This window comes from Pristiophorus japonicus, chromosome 19 (assembly GCF_044704955.1).
Source record: "Pristiophorus japonicus isolate sPriJap1 chromosome 19, sPriJap1.hap1, whole genome shotgun sequence".
Classification (NCBI taxonomy): Eukaryota; Metazoa; Chordata; class Chondrichthyes; family Pristiophoridae; genus Pristiophorus; species Pristiophorus japonicus.
Window position 1 is genome coordinate 57,635,069 of NC_091995.1, and position 19,372 is coordinate 57,654,440.

At 43.3% G+C, this 19,372-nt stretch overlaps 1 pseudogene; it reads right to left on the reverse strand.

Moving 5' to 3' along the window:
* Window positions 1-329: 329 nt before the first annotated feature.
* LOC139230231 (NLR family CARD domain-containing protein 3-like) overlaps window positions 330-19,372 on the reverse strand; it is a 130,736-nt pseudogene continuing 111,693 nt past the window's right edge.

A 19,372-nucleotide genomic window follows, 5' to 3' on the forward strand; every position in this document is an offset into this window, starting at 1 on the left:
GATTGTTGCAGGTTCATGGGGGTAATTTTGCTGCAGGGTTATGTTGACCATTTAGCGACAGGTTCATGTGGGGCCATTTTCCGTTGCCTATGGGGCAGAATTTTTAGAGTCCCAGCTGCACTCTTTTGCTCACACTCAGTCTCAGCATCTTGTGTAAATTGTATATCCAGCTTCCCAAGTAAGACCCACCCGGTTCAATAAACAGACAAGTCACGTCTACAGTGTCGTTTGGAGAAGGTGGGATGCACTTTTAAGGAACCTTTATTTAATATAATAAAACAATGAAGTCGGTTTTGATGAAAATAACAAGGAGACCAGGTGCGAGCTGAAGTAAGCGGTGGAGTTTTATTAACACCAGGACAACAATAACAACTTGCATTTATATAGCAGCTTTAATGTAATGAAATGTCACAAGGCAATTATCAGAAAAATTTGATACTGAGCCACATAAAGCGGTTATGTCAGGTGACCAAAAGCTCAGTAAAAAGTAGGTTTTAAGAAGCTTTTGAAGGAAGAGAGAGAGATATATCTGAAGAGGTTTAGGAAGGGAATTCCAGAATTTAGGACTTTGGCTGCTGAAGACATGGGTCCAAGAGTGGAGCGATGAAAATTGAGGATGTGTAATAAGAATATAAGATCAGAAATAGGAACAGGGGTAGGCCATACGGCTCCTCGAGCCTGCTCCACCATTCAATAAGATCATGGCTGATCTGATCATGGACTTAGCTCCACTTCCCTGCCCGCTCCCCATAACCCCTTATCGCTCAAGGAAGTCTATTTCTGTCTTAAATTTATTCAATGTCCCAGCTTCAACAGCTCTCCGAGACAGCAAATTCCACAGGTTTACAACCCTGAGAAGAAATTCCTCCTCATCTCTGTTTTAAATGGGCGCCACCTTATTCTAAGATCATTCCCTCTAGTTCTAGTTTCCCCTATCAGTGGAAACATCGTCTCTGCATCCACCTCGTCAAGCCCCCTCATAATCTTATACGTTTCGATAAGATCACCTCTCATTCTTCTGAACTACAATGAGTAGAGGCCCAACCTACACAATCTTTCCTCATAAGTCAACCCCCTCATCCCCAGAATCAACCTAGTGAATCTTCTCTTAACTACCTCCAAAGCAAGTATATCCTCTCGTAAATATGGAAACCAAAACAGTATTTCAGGTGTGGCCTCACCAATATCCTGTATAGTTGCAGCAAGACTTCCCTGCTTTTATACTCCATCCCCTTTGCAATAAAGGCCAAGATATCATTGGCCTTCCTGATCACTTGCTGTACCTGCATACTATCCTTTTGTGTTTCATGCACAAGTACCCAGAGATCCCGCTGTACTGTGGTGCTTTGCAATCTTTCTCCATTTAAATATTAACTTGCTCTTTGATTTTTTTTCTGCCAAAGTACATGACCTCACACTTTCCAACATTATCCTCCATCTGCCAAATTTTTGCCCACTCACTTAGCCTATGTCCTTTTGCAGATTTTTTTTGCTTTCCGCACACATTGCTGTTCCTCCCATCTTTGTATCATCAGCAAACTTGGCTACGTTACATTCGGTCCTTCATTCCAAGTCGTTAATATAGATTGTAAATAGTTGGGGTCCCAGCACTGATCCCTGTGGCACCCACTAATTACTGGTTGCCAACCAGAGAATGAACCATTTATCCTGACTTTCTGTTGTCTGTTAGTTAGCCAATCCTCTATCCATGCTAATATATTACCCCCAACTCCGTGAACTTTTATCTTGTGCAGTAACCTTTTATGTGGTACCTTGTCAAATGCCTTCTGGAAGTCCAAATACACCACATCCACTGGTTCCCCTTTATCCACCCTGGTCCTTACATCCTCAAAGAACTCCAGCAAATTTGTCAAACACTACTTCCCCTCCATAAATCAGTGCTGACTCTGCTTGACAGAATTTTGCTTATCCAAATGTCCTGCTACTGCTTCTTTAATAATGGACTCCAACATTTTCCCAACTACAGATGTTAGGTTAACTGGTCTATAGTTTCCTTCTTTTTTCTGCCTCCTTTTTTTAAATAGGGGCGTTTCATTTGCAGTTTTCCAATCTGCTGGGACCTCCCCAGAATCCAGGGAATTTTGGTAAATTAGAACCAATAGGGCAGAGGAGTGGAGAGATCTTGGAGGGTTGTAGGGACACTTGTTACAGAGTCTGACCCCTCACTGGAAGAGACTCCTAGGAATACGGAGCACAATTGTCAGTGTCCCACTGCAGCCCAGACTGAGTCCCATCCTGGGCCCTTCCTGTCTGTGCATTTCCCTAGTGCCCCATTGGGGAACATTCAGCCCTGGATATTCTGCAGAAGCAGTGCTGTGGGGGCGGGGCAGCTGAGTCATGTGACCCTGTGGGCAGGGCCTCTGATGTCACAATGGGAGATGACGCTCGCTCAGCCCGAGCGGGAAACCGTTAAAGGGCCGTTAGGATTTAAACTGGGAGCGCGGAGGGGGGGGGGTGTTAAAGGGGAGGGGCGGAAAATCGGCCAAAATGGTCACATGATGAGAGCAGTGATGGTGCGACAGTGAAATGTTTACATGATGAGAGCAGTGATGGTCATACAGTGAAATGTTCACACTGTTACTGTCAGTCTACATCTTGTTCCCTGCAGTGCCTTCAGGTGTCTCTTTCCGGTTGAAGTGAACTGATTCCCCCACAGCCTGAAACAGATTAAAGATTAAACAGGAAATAAACGGATTGAACAACGGTGTAAATAATAGTGAGACTGGGGTTAATATTTCAATAATAATTACTGACACATTACCCATAAAAATTACTGAAATCTATTTATATTTTATTACATTAAACATTAACACAAACACTCACATGATCCGCTCCAGACTCCTGCAGGTCAGTATGAGGCGGCAGAGAGCGGGGGCAGATCTGTCTGTGAAGGAATTTGATTCCAGGTTTAGAACTGTCAGTGAGCGGTTTGTACTGAGAGCGGAGGCGAGATCCTCGACACCAGAATCTGTGAGATCGACAGCATCCAAACTGGGGATCAGAGAGAGAAATAGCAGGAATCAAGGTAAATTCCTAGTGTTTATTAATAACACTTACTAATAATGCAGTATTTATTAATTATACTAATAATAATCCTCAATGTATTGTCAGACATCCAGTCATTATAAACACATCATCACATTCTCGTACTTACTCCAGGTTTTAAACAATACAACGGCTAGCAATGGGGACAGGAAGGGAGGGAGGAACAAAACGGAAGGGCAGGAATAATTGAATTACAAAAGGGATGATGGTGCAAGGCAAAATGCCCCTTGCCCAGTCGCTAGGGTTGGGACATGGAATCGGTGGCTTGGGAACAGAGTCCGTGGTGAGGCCGAAGACGATGGTTTCAGTCTTTCTAATCTGTAATTGGATGACAACTCCTTTTGCCTTGCACAATAATTCCTTTTGTCATTTAATCATTGCAGTCCTCCAACCTGTCACAGACCTTCCCTTTCGTTGCTTCCTCCCCTCCCAACTTTCCCTGCCCCTCCACTTGCTTAAAACCTGTTCCATCTGTAACATTTTCCAGTTATGAAAGTCACAGACCTGAAACACTAACTCTGCTTCTCTCTCCAAAGACGATATCTGAATTGCTGAGTATTTTCAGCATATTTTGTTATTACTTCATTCAACAAGCTATATAAATGTAACACATCTCCAAGCGCTTTACTGGAGCAATTATCAAGACAAAATATGATAGCTAGTCACATAAGGAGAAATTTGGCCTGATCAACGAGATAGGTTTTATAGGAGAGTCTTAGAGGAGGAGAGAAGTATAGAGGTGGAATTCCAGAGCTTAGTGTCATGCAGCTGAAGGCATGTCCATCAGTCGAGGGATGAAGGACATCAGAAATGCGCAAGAGGCCACATTGCCGGAGCGCAGATACCTTGGAGGGCCAGAGGAGGTTAGAGAGATAGGGCGTGGCGAGGCTATGGAGGGATTTGAATAGAAGGATAACAATTTTAAATGTCGTTGCGAGACAGGGAGGAAATGTAGGTTGAACGAGTACAGGGGGGATAAGGGTGAATGGGACTTGGTGCGAGTGAGGATATGGGCAGCAGAGTTTTGGATAAGTCCAGGTTGATGTCGAGGAAAATGGGAGGACGCCCAGGAGAGCATTAGAATAGTTGAGTCTGGAGGTAACAAAGGCCTTGCTGAGAGTTTCAGCAGCAGATGGGCTGCGACAGGGACAGAGATGGGCGATGTTATGCAAGTGAAAGTAAGGGACCTTGGTGATGTGATTGGAGTTGAAAGCTCAGCTCAGGGCCAAATAGGCCGTCGAGGATGTGGACAGTCTGGTTCAGCCCCGGATAATCGTTTGAGAGTAGCATGGAATCAGTGGCCCAGGAATGTAGTTTGTGGTGGGAACCGAAGACAATGGCTTCAATCTTTCCCATATTTAATTAGAGAAAATATCTGCTCATCCAGTGTGCAATTTAGGACAAGCAGCTTGAAAAATCAAATACATTGGAGGTATGGAGACAGCTAGCGCTGAGCGAGAGCCGGGTGTCGACAGCATACAAGTGGAACCTGAGGTTGTGTTTTCAGATGATGTCGCCCAGGGGCAGCATGTAGATGTGAAATAGGAGAGGGCTAAATATAGAGCCATGAGGAACTCCACAGGTAATGGTGCAGGAGCAAGAAGATAACCCGTCCCTGGAGATTGTTTGGTTACGACTGGATAGATAAGAATGGAACCAGATGAGGGGAGTTCCACCCGGCTAGATTATGGAGGAGCGACTCTGGAGGAGGATGGTGTGGTGTCAAAGCCAACAGACGGATAGAGAAAGATGAGGAGGGATACGTTTCCAACGCCAGTCACATATGTTATAATTTGTGACTTTGAAAACTGCATTTTCAGTACTGTGGCAAAGGCAGGAACATGAGTGCAAAGGTGCAACCATGGAGCCTTCGGCAAATATGTACATGGATTTGGCTCGGACGATGACATAATCGAGCAGATACCAGTGCTTGGAGCGAGGGTGTTGCCACGATGCCTTGTATTTGTCCCTCTGGCGGAACAAGGTGTTGGTGATGAGTTCTTGCTCTCGACATTTTGTCAGGAGTAGGGTACCACTGGAGTTGGCTTTCCCTACCCCCTCTCTGCCAATCACGCCCCCCCCCCAGAGGTCTGTGTCCTTGACAACCCTGGCATTGAAGTCACCGAGGAGGATCAGGGATTTTGAGAGGTTGGTGTAAAAACCCTCTTTGGCCTCGTCAGTTGCATCGAGTGTCGGGGTGTACGCACTGATGACTTTGGCGCACTGCTTCCGGGATAGGGTGAGTCAAAGAGTCATGAGGTGTTCGTTAGCCCCGCAGGGAGAGTCTTTGAGGCGGTCAACCAGTTCATTTTTGATGGCGAAGCCAATTCCGTGGAGGTGTCGTTCTTCTTCTGGTTTCCCGAGGGACTGCCTATGATGATGATGATGATGACGACGACATGGATTTAGGAGCCGACAACTGTTCAAGGACTTTAGAAAGGAAAGGAGGGTTGGAAATGGGGCGGTAGTTTGCTGGGGCTAAGGTCTCAATGGTGGGCTTTTCGAAGAATGCGTAATGATGCAGAGTTGAAGGGGTGGGATCAGTGCCAGAGGAGAGGTAACCTTTAACAATATTATCTAGCGTGAGAGCCAGGAAGGGAAGGTGGGTGATTTACCATTTAGTGGAAATAGTGTTGAGAAAGCAGCAGGTGGCTTTCATGCACAAGATGATCTCTGAGAGGTCATCGGGGAAGATAGGAGAAAAACTAGAGACAGATACACATTCAGGGCTAGGGCAGGGGAAACCTTAAGGAAAGTTTGGCCCAGTGGGCTATGGGTAGTGAAGGCAGCTGAACAAATGGTCTAAATAGTAATGATAAAGGAGTCCAGGAGGTCTCCACACTTGTTGGAGGTGAGGGTGTAGTGGGCAGGGCAGATGAGTTTAAGAAGCTGCTTGGTAGTGGAGAAGAGAAGCTGGGGTTATATTTGTATTCCAGGATGATCCTTGAATAGTGAACAGTTTTGGCAGAGAAGAGCAAGATCCAATAGTGCTATGTGTCGTCCAGCCACATCTGGCAATGAATGGTTTAACCACCCGTTCTAAATAAACGTTCAAATCAGCATCCCTTGGAATTAAGGGAGCGGATATGGGTGGTATACTAGGGGACATACCAGGGCAGTGGGAGTAATGTCCTATTGGGGACAAGGGGATGAAAGGAAGAGGTGAAAGTGCGATTGAGTTTATAGACGATAATGTGGGTACGGTAACATAGTGGTTATGTTACTGAACCAGTAATACAGAGGCAAAAAGAGAAAATGCTGGAAACACTCAGCAGGCCAGGCAGCATCTGTGGACAGAGAAACTGATTTAACATTTCAGGTTTGGGACCCTTCGTCAGTAACCCAGAGGCTTGGAGTCATAATTTAGAGACGCAAGTTCAAATCCCACCATGGCAGCTGGGGGAATTTAAATTCAGTTAAGCAAATAAATCTGGAATTAAAAAGTTAGTATCAGTAATGATGACAATGAAACTACCAGAATGTCATAAAAACCTATCTGGTTCACTAATGTCCTTTGGGGCTGGAAATCTGCTGTCCTTACCTGGTCTGGCTGATATGTCACTCCAGACGCATAGCAAAGTGGTTGACTCTTAACTGCCCTCTGAACAGGCCTAACAAGCCACTCCATTGCATCAAACCGCTATGACAAGGGCAATGGGGGATGAGCAATAAATGCCGACCTTGCCAGCGACTCCCACATCCCACGAATGAGTAAAAACACGTATTATTGTGACAAATGGAGGACCAAAGTTAAACAGTTGGTTGGAAATAATATGGGTGAGGGATTTTTGCAGCGGCAGACACAGCAGCAAGTGGTGAAGGAAGGGAAAGGGAATGAGACTGTTGAGTGAAAGAAGGAAGCTGATTGAGACAAGCGGAATAACGAGGCCACGAGAGATGATGGATTGGCCGTGAATAGGCGTAGGAAATTTTATATGCATGGAGAGGTTATTTTGGACAGAAGGGAAGAAAACTCAGTGATGATCCAGGCACTATAAACACAATATCACACAGTCTGGTACTTACCCCAGTGTCTGTATTTTACCGTTCGGGTTCCTCAGAGCTGCCGACAGCAGTTTCACTCCTGAATCTCCCAGATTATTATTACCGAGGGTCAGAACTGTCAGTGAGCGGTTTGTACTGAGAGCAGAGGCGAGATCCCGGGCAGAAGAATATGAGAGATCGTTTTCAGACAGACTAGGATTCAGAAGGAGAAAAATAATGGAAATCGGGGTAAAACAGAGCGAGGGTAAAATTGGGCATGGGTGGGAACGCACTGGTTGTATTTTCCACACTCCGCCCGATATTAAGTTGCATCGACTTCAATAGATCTGTTAAGCATGGTCATAGCAGCCGGAAAATGCAATTTCACCTGTTTTCCTTCCGTGCCATGTCCATTTTCACCCCACTGTTTTATTAATATATTATTAATTTGCAGGAAAAATAAAAAATAAAATTATTTAAATTGAGAGATTACAAAGTGTTGCAGTACAGAGGGACCCGAGGGTCCTTGCATATGAAACACAAAAGCTTAGTATGCAGGTACAGCAAGTAATCTGGAAGGCAAATGGAATGTTGGCCTTTATTGCAAGTGGGATGGAATATAAAAGCAGTGAAGTCCTGCCACAACTGTACAGGGTATTGGTGAGACTACACCTAGAGTACTGCGTACAGTTTTGGTCTCATTATTTAACGAGGGATATTCTTGCATTGGAGGCAGTTCAGAAGGTTCATTAGGTTAATTCCTGAGATGAAGGGATTGACTTATGAAAGGTTGAGTAGGTTGGGCCTCTACTCATTGGGGTTTAGAAGAATGAGAGGTGATCTTATTGAAACATATAATACTGAGGGGGCTTGACAAAGTAGATGCTGAGAGGATGTTTCCACTCGTGGGGGAATCTAGAACTAAGGGGTGCAGTTTTAGAATAAGGGGTCGCCGATTTAGAACTGAGATGAGAAGGAATTTCTTCTCAAATGGTCGTAAATCTATGGAATTCTCTGCCCCAGAGAGCTGTGAAGGCTGTGTCATTGAATATATTTAAGCTGGAGATAGACAGATTTTTGAAAGATAATGGAGTGAAGGGTTATGGTGAGCGGACAGGGAAGTGGAGTGGAGTCCAAGATCAGATCAGCCATGATCTTATTAAATGGCCGACTCCTGCTCCTATTTTTCATGTTCTTTTTCCTGATACTAATAATAATTTACAGTAATTCATAACACTATTACTGATACTAATAATGTACATTGCTTCGTAACATTAGAACTGACAATAATGTACAGTGTTGCATAACACTAATGTTCAGTGTTTATTAATATCAGTAACACTATTACTGATACTAATATACAATGTTTATTAATAATACTATTACTGATACTAATAATGTTCAGTGTCAGTTATCCAGTTATTATAAACACAATCTGAGTCTGGTACTTACCGCAGTTTCTGTATTTTACAGTCCGGTTTCGTCAGAGCCGCAGACAACAGTTTCACTCCTGAATCTCCCAGTTTATTATTCTGCAGACTAAACACAAAGAGTGAGAAACACATTGAAAGAAAGATTAGCATTTGTATAGCGCTATTCACGACCACCGGACGTCTCAAAGAGCTTTACAGCCAATTAAGTACTTTTGGAATGTAGTCAATGTTGTAAACATTGGGTCAAACTCCGGACGTGATTCTAATTTTATCGCTCCCATATTACAGGAAACATGGAACCAAGATCCAGAAATCAATGCAGTTTATTGGCTCAAAATTAAACTCAGTGGGGATACTTTGAACTTTTGTCAACACTGTATAATGGACGATATTGGATCGACCGCCAATTATATACAGATTTTATGGGAATGGGGCGATTTTCCCCGAATTAAATGATAAAGCAGCGATTCCCTGTACATTATACTCTGTGCATTATATTCATCTGTATAATATCTCGGTGAGTTATAATGTAAAACGGTGCTAACTGCTGCTGCAAAATCCTTCCCCCAGGATTTTATGTAACAGAGAATTTATTCTGTCTCATTACAAGTTTTAAATATCCCTGTAATCCTAATTTATAGGGGAGTCTCTCATTTTTGACCTGTTAAACTGGCTCTACATTGAATTCAGATTCAAGTATTGCTATATTTTGAGGAATATCCTTGCACACTGAGCAGATTATCGGAAAATTCAGTGGTGTTCACTGGTGATTTTATCGGGAAACCTGCACTATGTGCGAAACCAGCCTGGCAAAAATTCCTCCTGGTTATCCTGTGTGTGTCTGTATCCTGTGACATAACCAGAAAATGGCGTAGCTTTGAAGTTTAAAACATCGACAGCATTCCTTATTTAATTAACAATTTGCAATAATTAGACATGAAGATGCCCCTTTACTTAATTTTCTAAATCCAAGATATTTTGCCCTCTAGTTGATCATACATCATAATATACAAGACTCATTTTCCCTCGTGATTTGTATACAGTTTACAATTGATATGGCAACTTATTTTAGAATTTTAATTATTTTTATTTGCAATGGTGTTGAACATGATCAGATATCTATTTTCTGCCGTCCATTGTCAATCCTTGTAACGGAACTTCCCACCATCATTTCCTTATCAAACTCTTTCAGTCGCTGGTAAGTATTGTAACATCACCACTTGCTAGAAAAGGCTCCATTCTCATTTTCCGCCTTGGAATTTTACCCTCGTCCTGTTATTTGTTTGTAATGTGTTTATCACCGTACTCCTCTTTGGTTTAACTGGAAGATTTTCTTTTATAACGAATCATTACTGTAGCCAATGACCAACAACAGAAATAACAGCGGTACAAATAAGTACATAGTTACCTCAACTCTTGGCATTTGTGCAGTACGGGTCCCAGCCGCTGGAGTCCTTCACACTAAATGTGGCAGTTCCACAGATCGAGGTCTTTTATTGTATCACAGAGTCCAATGACATGAGATAGGACCGCAGAGTCAATCGGGGTCAATGTCAATCCACTAAATCTAAGTGTTTCCACAGATCCCACTGTGGTCTGAGCGAGTGCTGTATTCTGAAACTCAAACAGGTAGTGGAATGTGTTCTGGATGTTCTTTTTACCAGTTTCACTCTCTGTGTTCCCAATCTGCCCTTCAACCTTTTCCTTCACCCAGTCAATCACTCGGCAGGTGGTTTGATGAAGAAATGGACCCAGAAACTCCTCTAGGGGCCGAGCTGAGAGTGGGGAGGAGAGACCAGCAACAAAACGGAGAAATATCTCAAATCACCCATCTTCCTTGCTGTGGGATTCACTGAGGAGTTTCAGAATGTCCCCGGGATCGGGAGTCAGGAATTGTGCGAGTGCGGCTACAAACTCTTGGATGGTGAGGTGCGGGAATGTGTACACCACACTCTGGGCAGAATCATCTCTCTCCAAAAGTTCCATCATGAACCCAGACAGGAACTGGGAAGGCTGTAGATTGAACTTGATCAAATCTTCATTTCTAAACACAATCTTCTTCTCAGAGACTGCTGTGAAGGCCATTTCACCGAGCTTCAGTAACACATCACGGGGGCTTTCAATCTCTCGGCCATGGTTTTTCAGAATGTTGTAAATATAGTAGGAATATAATTGGGTGATGGTCTTGGGAACAAGCTGCTGTTTCCTGTCTCTTTTTATAAAGAAGGGACCCAGTGCCAGACCGAGGATCCAGCAGTAGGAAGGGTTGTAACACATGGTGTACAGGATCTCGTTCTCCTCGTGTTTGAAAACTGCTGCTGCCACCGTCTGATCATCAAAAAACTTGTTGAAATATTCCTTCCGTTCTTCACCAACAAATCCCAGGATTTCAGCCCAGACACTGATCTCGGCCTTTTCCAATAAATGTAATGCAGTGGGGCGGCTGGTCACTAGCACTGAACATCCTGGGAGCAGCTTGTGCTGTATTAAACTGTACACAATGTCAGACACTTCACACCAGTCTTCGGGATCTGTGCACCTGTGCTGAGGTTCTGTATTTCTCAGATTGTCAGCAAAATCGCTACTGTCCTTGAATTCATCCAAACCATTGAATATAAACAGCAATCCCTCTGGGTTCTTCCAGAGCCCTCAGAATATTCCCAAAGTAAGGATACTGATCCAGTATCAGATTCCTCAGGTTTATTCTACAGTTAATAGCGTTCAAATCCCGGAATTTAAAACTGAAAACAAATTGAAAGTGTGGGTATATTTTCCCAGTAGCCCAGTCATGAACAATCTTTTGTACCAGTGTTGTTTTTCCAATCCCCGGGACTCCACTCACTGCTGCTGAACACCCAGAGACCCCGCTCACTGCTCCTGATCTCCCAGAATTGGGTCGACGGAACAAAGCTTTCATTTTCTGAAGAACACTGCCCATCTTGGAAAAACTGCTATGGAACAATTGATCAGTTCGGATTTTTTCCAATTCTCTCCTGAGATGTGTCTCTCTCCAATCTTCATGGTCTCGGCCTCTTGCCATCAGTTCATGTTCTACAAGTGTCCGATCTCGAACAGTAGAAATGACCGTTAGCTCAGCGTATCGATCAACCAGCTGGAAAATCTTAACCTTCTCCCTTATTAGGATAGTGTTCACAGAGCCTTTGATTCTGAGAGACTTCCTTATATACAAGTAAATCTATTAAAGGAACATCTACCGGGCCTGTTTATGTCTGAGTTTCACTTGTTTTCAGTTAAGTTGAGTCGAGATTTTGACAGTTTCTTGGAGGTTCCATCGAGATTGCTTATCCTCGATTCTGAGTAAAACGGATGCGGACATAGTGCCTCTTCAGTGAAGGACTTAACTGGCCAGAATAAGGTGAGCCTTTTGCTCGCAAAGGGTCTCTTTACTGTTGAACCGCATATGTAACCTGTTATCCACAGTGGAGGTACTGCAATCTACGAGACTCGACATTAAGAGCTAAAGTTATTTTTAATCATTTCCTTCTCGGCTTGAAGGCAGAAGGGATCTGATCCTGAAAATATCCGATCTGGAAACAGCCCGGGGAGATCTTCATTAGTATAAGGTAAAAGAGCGCTGTCGATCAAAAAAGAATCCTTAAAAGAGAGGATCAGAGTCCTTGAAAGAGAGGACCAGATATTGACCCGAAGCGTGGCAGTACGAGTATATGGCACCGAGGGAAGACATATCGTAGATAATATTGACCCGAAGCGTGGCAGTACGAGTATATGGCACCGAGGGAAGACATATCGTAGATAATATTGACCCGAAGCGTGGCAGTACGAGTGTACGGCGCCGAGGGAAGAGATATTTTAGATTTTAGATAAGTTAAGGACTCAGTCTATAGTGGCGTAAAACGCAGATTGAGAATTGACTATCTGTTTAGATCGATTTTAAAGTTACGATTTGTATACCCGCGTGGATGTTGTTTGTCTTAATTGTCCGTGTTATACTGTTGTGTTCAGTACTTTGTGCGATATTGTAATTAACGAAACGGGAAGAGTTACTAGGGAAAATTGTGATTTGGAAAAACAAGGATTGATTAAGAAAGGAAACAGTGACTGATTGATCAACTACAATTGGTTTGTGTCAACATATCTCACACACCCAGACTGAGCCCGAATTAAGAGCCTTTTCAGGCTACGTAACGGCCAGGAGAAGTGGGCGTAGAGAAAACGTTGACCGAAAGGATTGTGAGATCAGAAACTGGAAAATCTTAATCATCCAGAATGGGTGCCGGAGCAAGTAAACCACCACCAAAAGGTACACCAGCCTATTTCATGCTCCAGAATTGTGGTAAGTCTTCAAGTGACCACCTAAAAAATTGGGTAAGGTGGACTAAGGGTGAAAACAGGCCATTTCCACCTGATGGCTCATTTAACTTAGAACGAATAAGATGCCTAGAAGAGTGCCTTATGGACAGAGACCCAGGTAGAAGAGGTAAAAAGAAAGTAAATTGGTCGGCATTTGGAGATTGGAAAAGGGAAGCTGAGAAGCGACATGAAAAGGAGCCTGTTGATTAGCAAGCAATGTAATAAAGGGAGAAAACAGGTGGATGATCGAAAAGAGCAGGAGAATCGACCCAGGCACGGTAAAAATCCCTCTGTTATGGTTGTTAGGGAAACAAAGGAACATCCACCAAATGCCCCTAAAGGGGCGGGGGAAGATGATGATGAGGATGAGGATTGGGCTCCCTACGGCCGTCGACCGCCGCCATACGCTGCAGCACCCCAATCGGGCACTCTGGGCGAACATGCAGGTGCGGCTACCGAAGGAGTAGATCTGTCACAAGGAAATCAATACCATGATGGTCCCGCAGGGTGTATGCGAAGTCAGACTCGTGAACAAGGGGCCAGTGCCTCAGACACACCACAGACCACCTGAAAGTGATCATCTTGTGCCACGTACCCAGTATATTCGATGGTCAAGTTTTGCTAAAAGCATGGTTAAAGGACACTAAATTTGCTGAATTGGAAACAAAATTTACAGATTTTAAAACCCATCGTGAAGCTGCTAATGCAGACCCCAGCGAAACGCCAGAGGTGGGGTTCTGGGGGAGATGTTGGGAGGCCTTACATCAAATGTTCCCAAAGAAAACGAATTGGTCCAAAATTATGGAAACTACACAAAGAAAGGATGAGGATGTTGAGGATTATGTCGAAAGAATGCGAGAAATTATGATTCAATGTTCAGGCATGAAGGTAGAAGAATTAGACTCTCCCATGATTAGCGCCATTGTAAACGGACTACGACCCAAACTTAGAGATCCCTTTAAGTTAGTTTGTTACGGATGGCATCAGGAAAAACTACCCAAGGTTGTATCTATGTTAAAAGATATGCAGGATCGAAAGAGAGAATCTAAAACAAGGTCACAGTGTTTATGGAACAAGCAGTTCCAACAGCACCTTCCTACAGCCCTCCACAGGGTAGAGGACGAGGCAGAGGAGGAAATTTTAGGGGAAGGGGGAAGAGGAGGTGGAGGACGAGGGCCATATGACACCTGTTATGATTGTGGCCAGAAAGGACACTGGGCTAGAAATTGCCCGTCAAAACAGCAGCAACCAAATTATGGTCCATCCCCTCCACCTCCAGGACCGAACTCGTATGCGACCCAAGCTCAGGTACATGCTAGGCCTCAGACTAATTTCTCTGTACAAAATCCATTTGGGTCACAGAATCAAAATCAATCTGGCCAAAGATCAAATCCGTATAATAACCAATGACGCCCCATCCCGAATCCAAGTGCTACAAGTAAACAACTGCCCGTCGTTTCTTTAAATGCCATGGGAGAACCTGAGGTAAAAATAAAAATACAAGGAAAGGATATTCCATTCCTGGTGGATACTAGTGCCACCCATTTGGTCCTTTCGAGAGAAGATACACAGGGAATCCCCATCTCCACTAATCAAATCTCAGTGACTGGGCTATCTGGACACGCTCATCAAATGTTTTTCTCCAACCCTGTCAATGTACAATTTGAAGATTATGAAGATAGTCATTCATTCCTACTTTCTAATGAAGTTCCAGTAAATCTGTGTGGACGTGACCTATTATGCAAAATGAATGCCATGATCCTCTGTTCTCCAGCCGGTATGGAAGCTCAAGTTCCCATAGATAAATGTGGCGCATACCCACTACTTCAATCCACAACACCTATATTGTATGCCTGGAAAAGTTTGGATCCTACACTGAGTAAATCCCTATCCTATTTCGTTGGTTCATACTGGTGTGTGACAAGGTTAATCACAGACTACCTCAAATCACAAAGCTTGGGAAATTGGCACGAAACATTATACTGTACGGCATGTTATGATAAAACGGGATCAAACGCTGCGACACAAATCTTTTACCAACCATTCCTGCACCGAAAATATCGATTGATGATTGAACAAATTTTTATCGGACCCGAAGGAATAGCAGCAGGGGTAGAATTATCCCCTTACAGTCAAACCCTGTTCAAGGTTAAAAATAGCAGTCCACACTGCAGCCTAGTGGTTGCAGACGCATATAAACCCCAGGATTTAGGACTAATGGTTAAGAGAATGCAAGAAACTCCAGTACAAAAGAAGTGGCACACACTTAATGGAACACTGGGGCAGCACAAAGAAGGGAAGGCTATCTGGTCAAGTTGAATAGTAAAATATATTTCGATGCTATCTTAGAAAAAAAGATACTTCCGGTTACTAGCTTCCCATTGCAACAAGAAACAGCAGAACTTCTTGCTAAAGTCCCAGAAAACCTATGGGCTACACACCCTAATGATATGCTTACTGCAAAGCCCTATAAAGTAACGATCAACTCAGCTGTGCAACTTCCCAAGAAACCCCAGTATCCTTTTTCTCCAGCCGCAGAACAGGATATCGAGCCAGTCATTACATTTCTGCTAGCTCAGGGAATAATAGTTCCAACTAGAAGTCCTTGTAACACACCGATTGTTCTGGTTCAAAAGTCCAATAGCAACAAATGGAGGTTTGTCCAAGACCTCCGAGCTGTGAATGAATCTGTATTTCCAACTTATCCGGTGGTGCCTAATCCTGCGACTATACTTACCAGTATTCCGGCAGATTCCACGTATTATACGGTGGTTGATCTATGTGCACCATTTTTCTCAATACCCATTCACCCAGAGTCCCAATTCCTGTTTGCCGTCACGTATAAAGGACGCTGATATACGTGGACAAGACTCCCACAGGGATTTACCGAAAGCCCTACTATATTTTTGCAATGCTTAAAGAAGGATCTGGAAGACGTGATTTTACTGGCAGGCTCCACACTTGTGCAGTATGTTGATGATTTACTGCTCGCCTCACCCTCCAAGTTAGCCTACGAAACAGACTCTCTGGCATTATTAAAAGCCTTAGCCTTGAAAGGACACAAGGTATCAAAGGCGAAGTTACAATTTGTCTCAGAAAGGGTTCAGTATCTGGGACACGAATTGGTCAGAGATGAGACAATTGACACAAGACCGAGTAAAAGCAATCTGGTCTGCTCCTCTGCCATTAACCAAGAGAGAAATAAAACATTTCCTCGGCATGTCAGGATATTGCCGACAATGGATTTAAATTATTCTGAAATCGTTAGGCCATTGTTAGACATGTCCATGCCCTCGCTACCGGAAAAGTTGGTGTGGAATAAAGAATCCCAGACTGCTTTCCAGAATCTCAAACAATCCCTCACGTCAGCGCCAGTCTTAGGGTTACCGGATTACACTAAACCATTCAACTTATTTGTCCATCACAAGTTGGGGTTTGCACAATCTGTTCTGACTCAGTTACATGGGGACAGGCAGCGACCGGTAGCGTATTTCAGTACCCAGCTAGATCCGGTGGCACGTGGACTACCAGGATATCTTCCCTCTTTGGCAGCAGCTTATTATGCTGTACAACAGGCTCAGACAATAACTCTAAATCATCGGACTATTTTGTAAATCCCACACTCTGTCGAGATTTTACTCACGAAATGTGCCACGCAACACTTAACTTCTGCAAGAACCACTAAATATGAAGTTGAACTGTTATCAAATCCAAACTTTACCATTAAAAGATGTATTACCTTAAATCCAGCCACCTTACTCCCCATGGAAGAAGACGGCGAACCCCATTCATGTGAAATGGTAACCGAATTAGTAACTAAACCACGTATTGACTTAACAGATATGCCAATATGTAACCCTGATCTCGTGTACTATGTGGATGGATCAGCCTTGCGAAATGATAAAGGCCTGCCTAAAGCAGCCTATGCAGTTGTAACCCAGTTTGAGGGTGTTGAAACCGCCTCTCTCCCAGATTCTTTTTCAGCCCAACAAGCTGAATTATTTGCATTAGCTCGGGCCTGTATTCTGGCTGAAGGACAAACAGTTAATATCTACACTGACTCCAGGTATGCTTTTGGGGTAACTCATGACTATGGACAAATTTGGAAGATTCGCGGATACCTAACTTCTTCAGGAACCACCATTAAAAATGCAGAATAAGTTGAAAATCTTCTGCGAGCCATTCAATGTCCCTTAAAACTTGCCATTATCAAATGCCAGGCACATACAGGCCAGTTGAATGAAATAGCACTTGGAAATGACAGAGCTGATAATGCAGCTAAGGCAGCCGCGCTGTCAGAAAAGGGGTTGCAGGTGTCATTGTTTCCACTAAGAAAAAATAATTGTCCAGATCCGCCACCCACTATTAATGATGTGCTGGCCTTTCAGTCACAGGCCAAAATGGAGGAGGTGTTGACCTGGACAAATGCTCAATGTTATAAAAATTCAGAAGAGATGTGGGTTCACCATGACGGCCGTATGGTAGTGCCCAAATCCTTACTCCCATGGATTGCCCGATGTGTTCATACATTCACACATGCGGGAAAAGGGGGGATGGCAGATTACATTTTGGCAACTTGGTATGCACCAGGTATTTCGGCAATTGCAAAACAAATCTGTGAAAACTGTGTTACCTGTCAGACAATGAATCCAGGTAAAACAGAAAAAGTAGAATCTGCCTCCCACCCAAATCCAACGGGGCTTTTTGTAGTTACAGATGGATTTTATTGAATTACCTATGTGTATGGATTTAAGTGTGTATTAGTTATTGTAGATGTGTTCTCTACATGGATTGAAGCCTTTCCTTGTAAAAAGGCCGATGCCACTACTGTCGCTAAATTTTTGTTTAAAGAAATCATACTGCGCTTCGGAATTCCAGCTAAGCTTTCCAGTGACAATGGATCACATTTTACGGGAACTGTTATAAAAGAAATGTGTAAAGCATTACAGATCAACCAATGTTTTCATTGCAGTTACCATCCGCAATCAGATGGACTTGTTGAAAGATATAATGGAATGCTTAAAAATAAGCTGGCGAAACTGTGTAATGACACTGGACTAAAATGGATAGAACTGCTGCCCTTAGCCTTGATAATAATGCGATCTGCAACTAACAGAACAACAGGCTTGTCACCGCAAGAGATAGTTATGTTACGTCCCCAACGACTACCTTTTACTGCACCGTTTACTGCAAAACAAATGGACATTCATAAAATGGAAGAAAATGTGAATTATTGTATTGCGCTAACCAAATGTATTTCCAGCTTTCATTCACAGGAGAATTCAAAAGAAGCCCAAGTCAAACCAGCAGAAGGGAAGTGTCATAATCTGGAGCCCAAACATTTCATTTACATCAAAACTTTTAAAAGAAAAAGCAGCCTACAACCAAGATTTGAAGGACCATACCAGGTCTTGCTGACAACTAATACTGCAATAAAGATAAAAGACCAACATGGATCCATGCGTCCCATTGCAAAAGAGCACCCGACAAAAAGGAATGACTGGGGGACTGAATGGACTATGGGGACTGATCGTATTCTTACTGATAATCTCAGACCTATACCTTTTGTTCGTATTAGTTGAGTGCTGCTGCGACAGATCGGGAAAAACAACATTACCAACCGAGACCACGGTTAGGGCTATGGTAGCAACAACTACTAAAGACTCACGTAACAAAATGGAAAACAAAAGAATGTGCAAGATTAGAATGGATTAAGTTGTCCTTATAAAAGGACAAAAGGAGGGAATGTGGAAATTTACTTTTAAAGTTACATTTTCTGTTAAATGTACCCTTTTGTAATAAAACAAAATGGAGTCTCAGTTCTCCCAGAAGTCCCTACAGCAGACAGCCTGCCTCTGTATAAACATGTTAACCCTGATTGATAGCCAATTAATTTAGAAGCTTGGGAGCCATCTGTGTGAGCAAGGGAACCTTGAACAGATCCTCCCTAACAGAAAGAGCACCCTTTTTGTTTTTAGTCTTATACTCCCAAGTAGGATCTGTCGTAATGATGAATCTTAGAAGTTCCAGATAAAGGCTGTATAGATAAGTAGGAAAGTGAGACCAGGATGAAAGGTTAATCAAGTGATTGAAGAACTCCTTATCTGTATTTGCTGACCGCAAGAGCAGAACTGATACATGTGATGGAACCATTACTTCTTTGTCTGTTTTCTGTATAAAGCTAGTGTGTTTTTGTATTACTGTTAGAAGTCTTCGCAGAGCCTTTGATTCTGAGAGACTTTTCCTTGTATACAAGTAAATCTACTAAAGGAACATCTACCGGGCCTGTTTATGTCTGAGTTTCACTTGTTTTCAGTTAAGTTGAGAGTCGAGATTTCGACAAAGTCAGGGTGATATTTTTCACCCGGAGGATAAGAGAGCGGGGGATTAGTTACCAGGGAAGGACACTAAAGGGACAGTGCAAGTGGGATCCAGAGATCATTGAACATGTTTCTGTGGATACACTGGGAGGAGGGGTAGGTGGTTCATCTCTATAACAGGCACAGGCTTATTGGGGCCAAATGGCCTTTTTTTGTCCAGAAACATTCTCCAGTTAG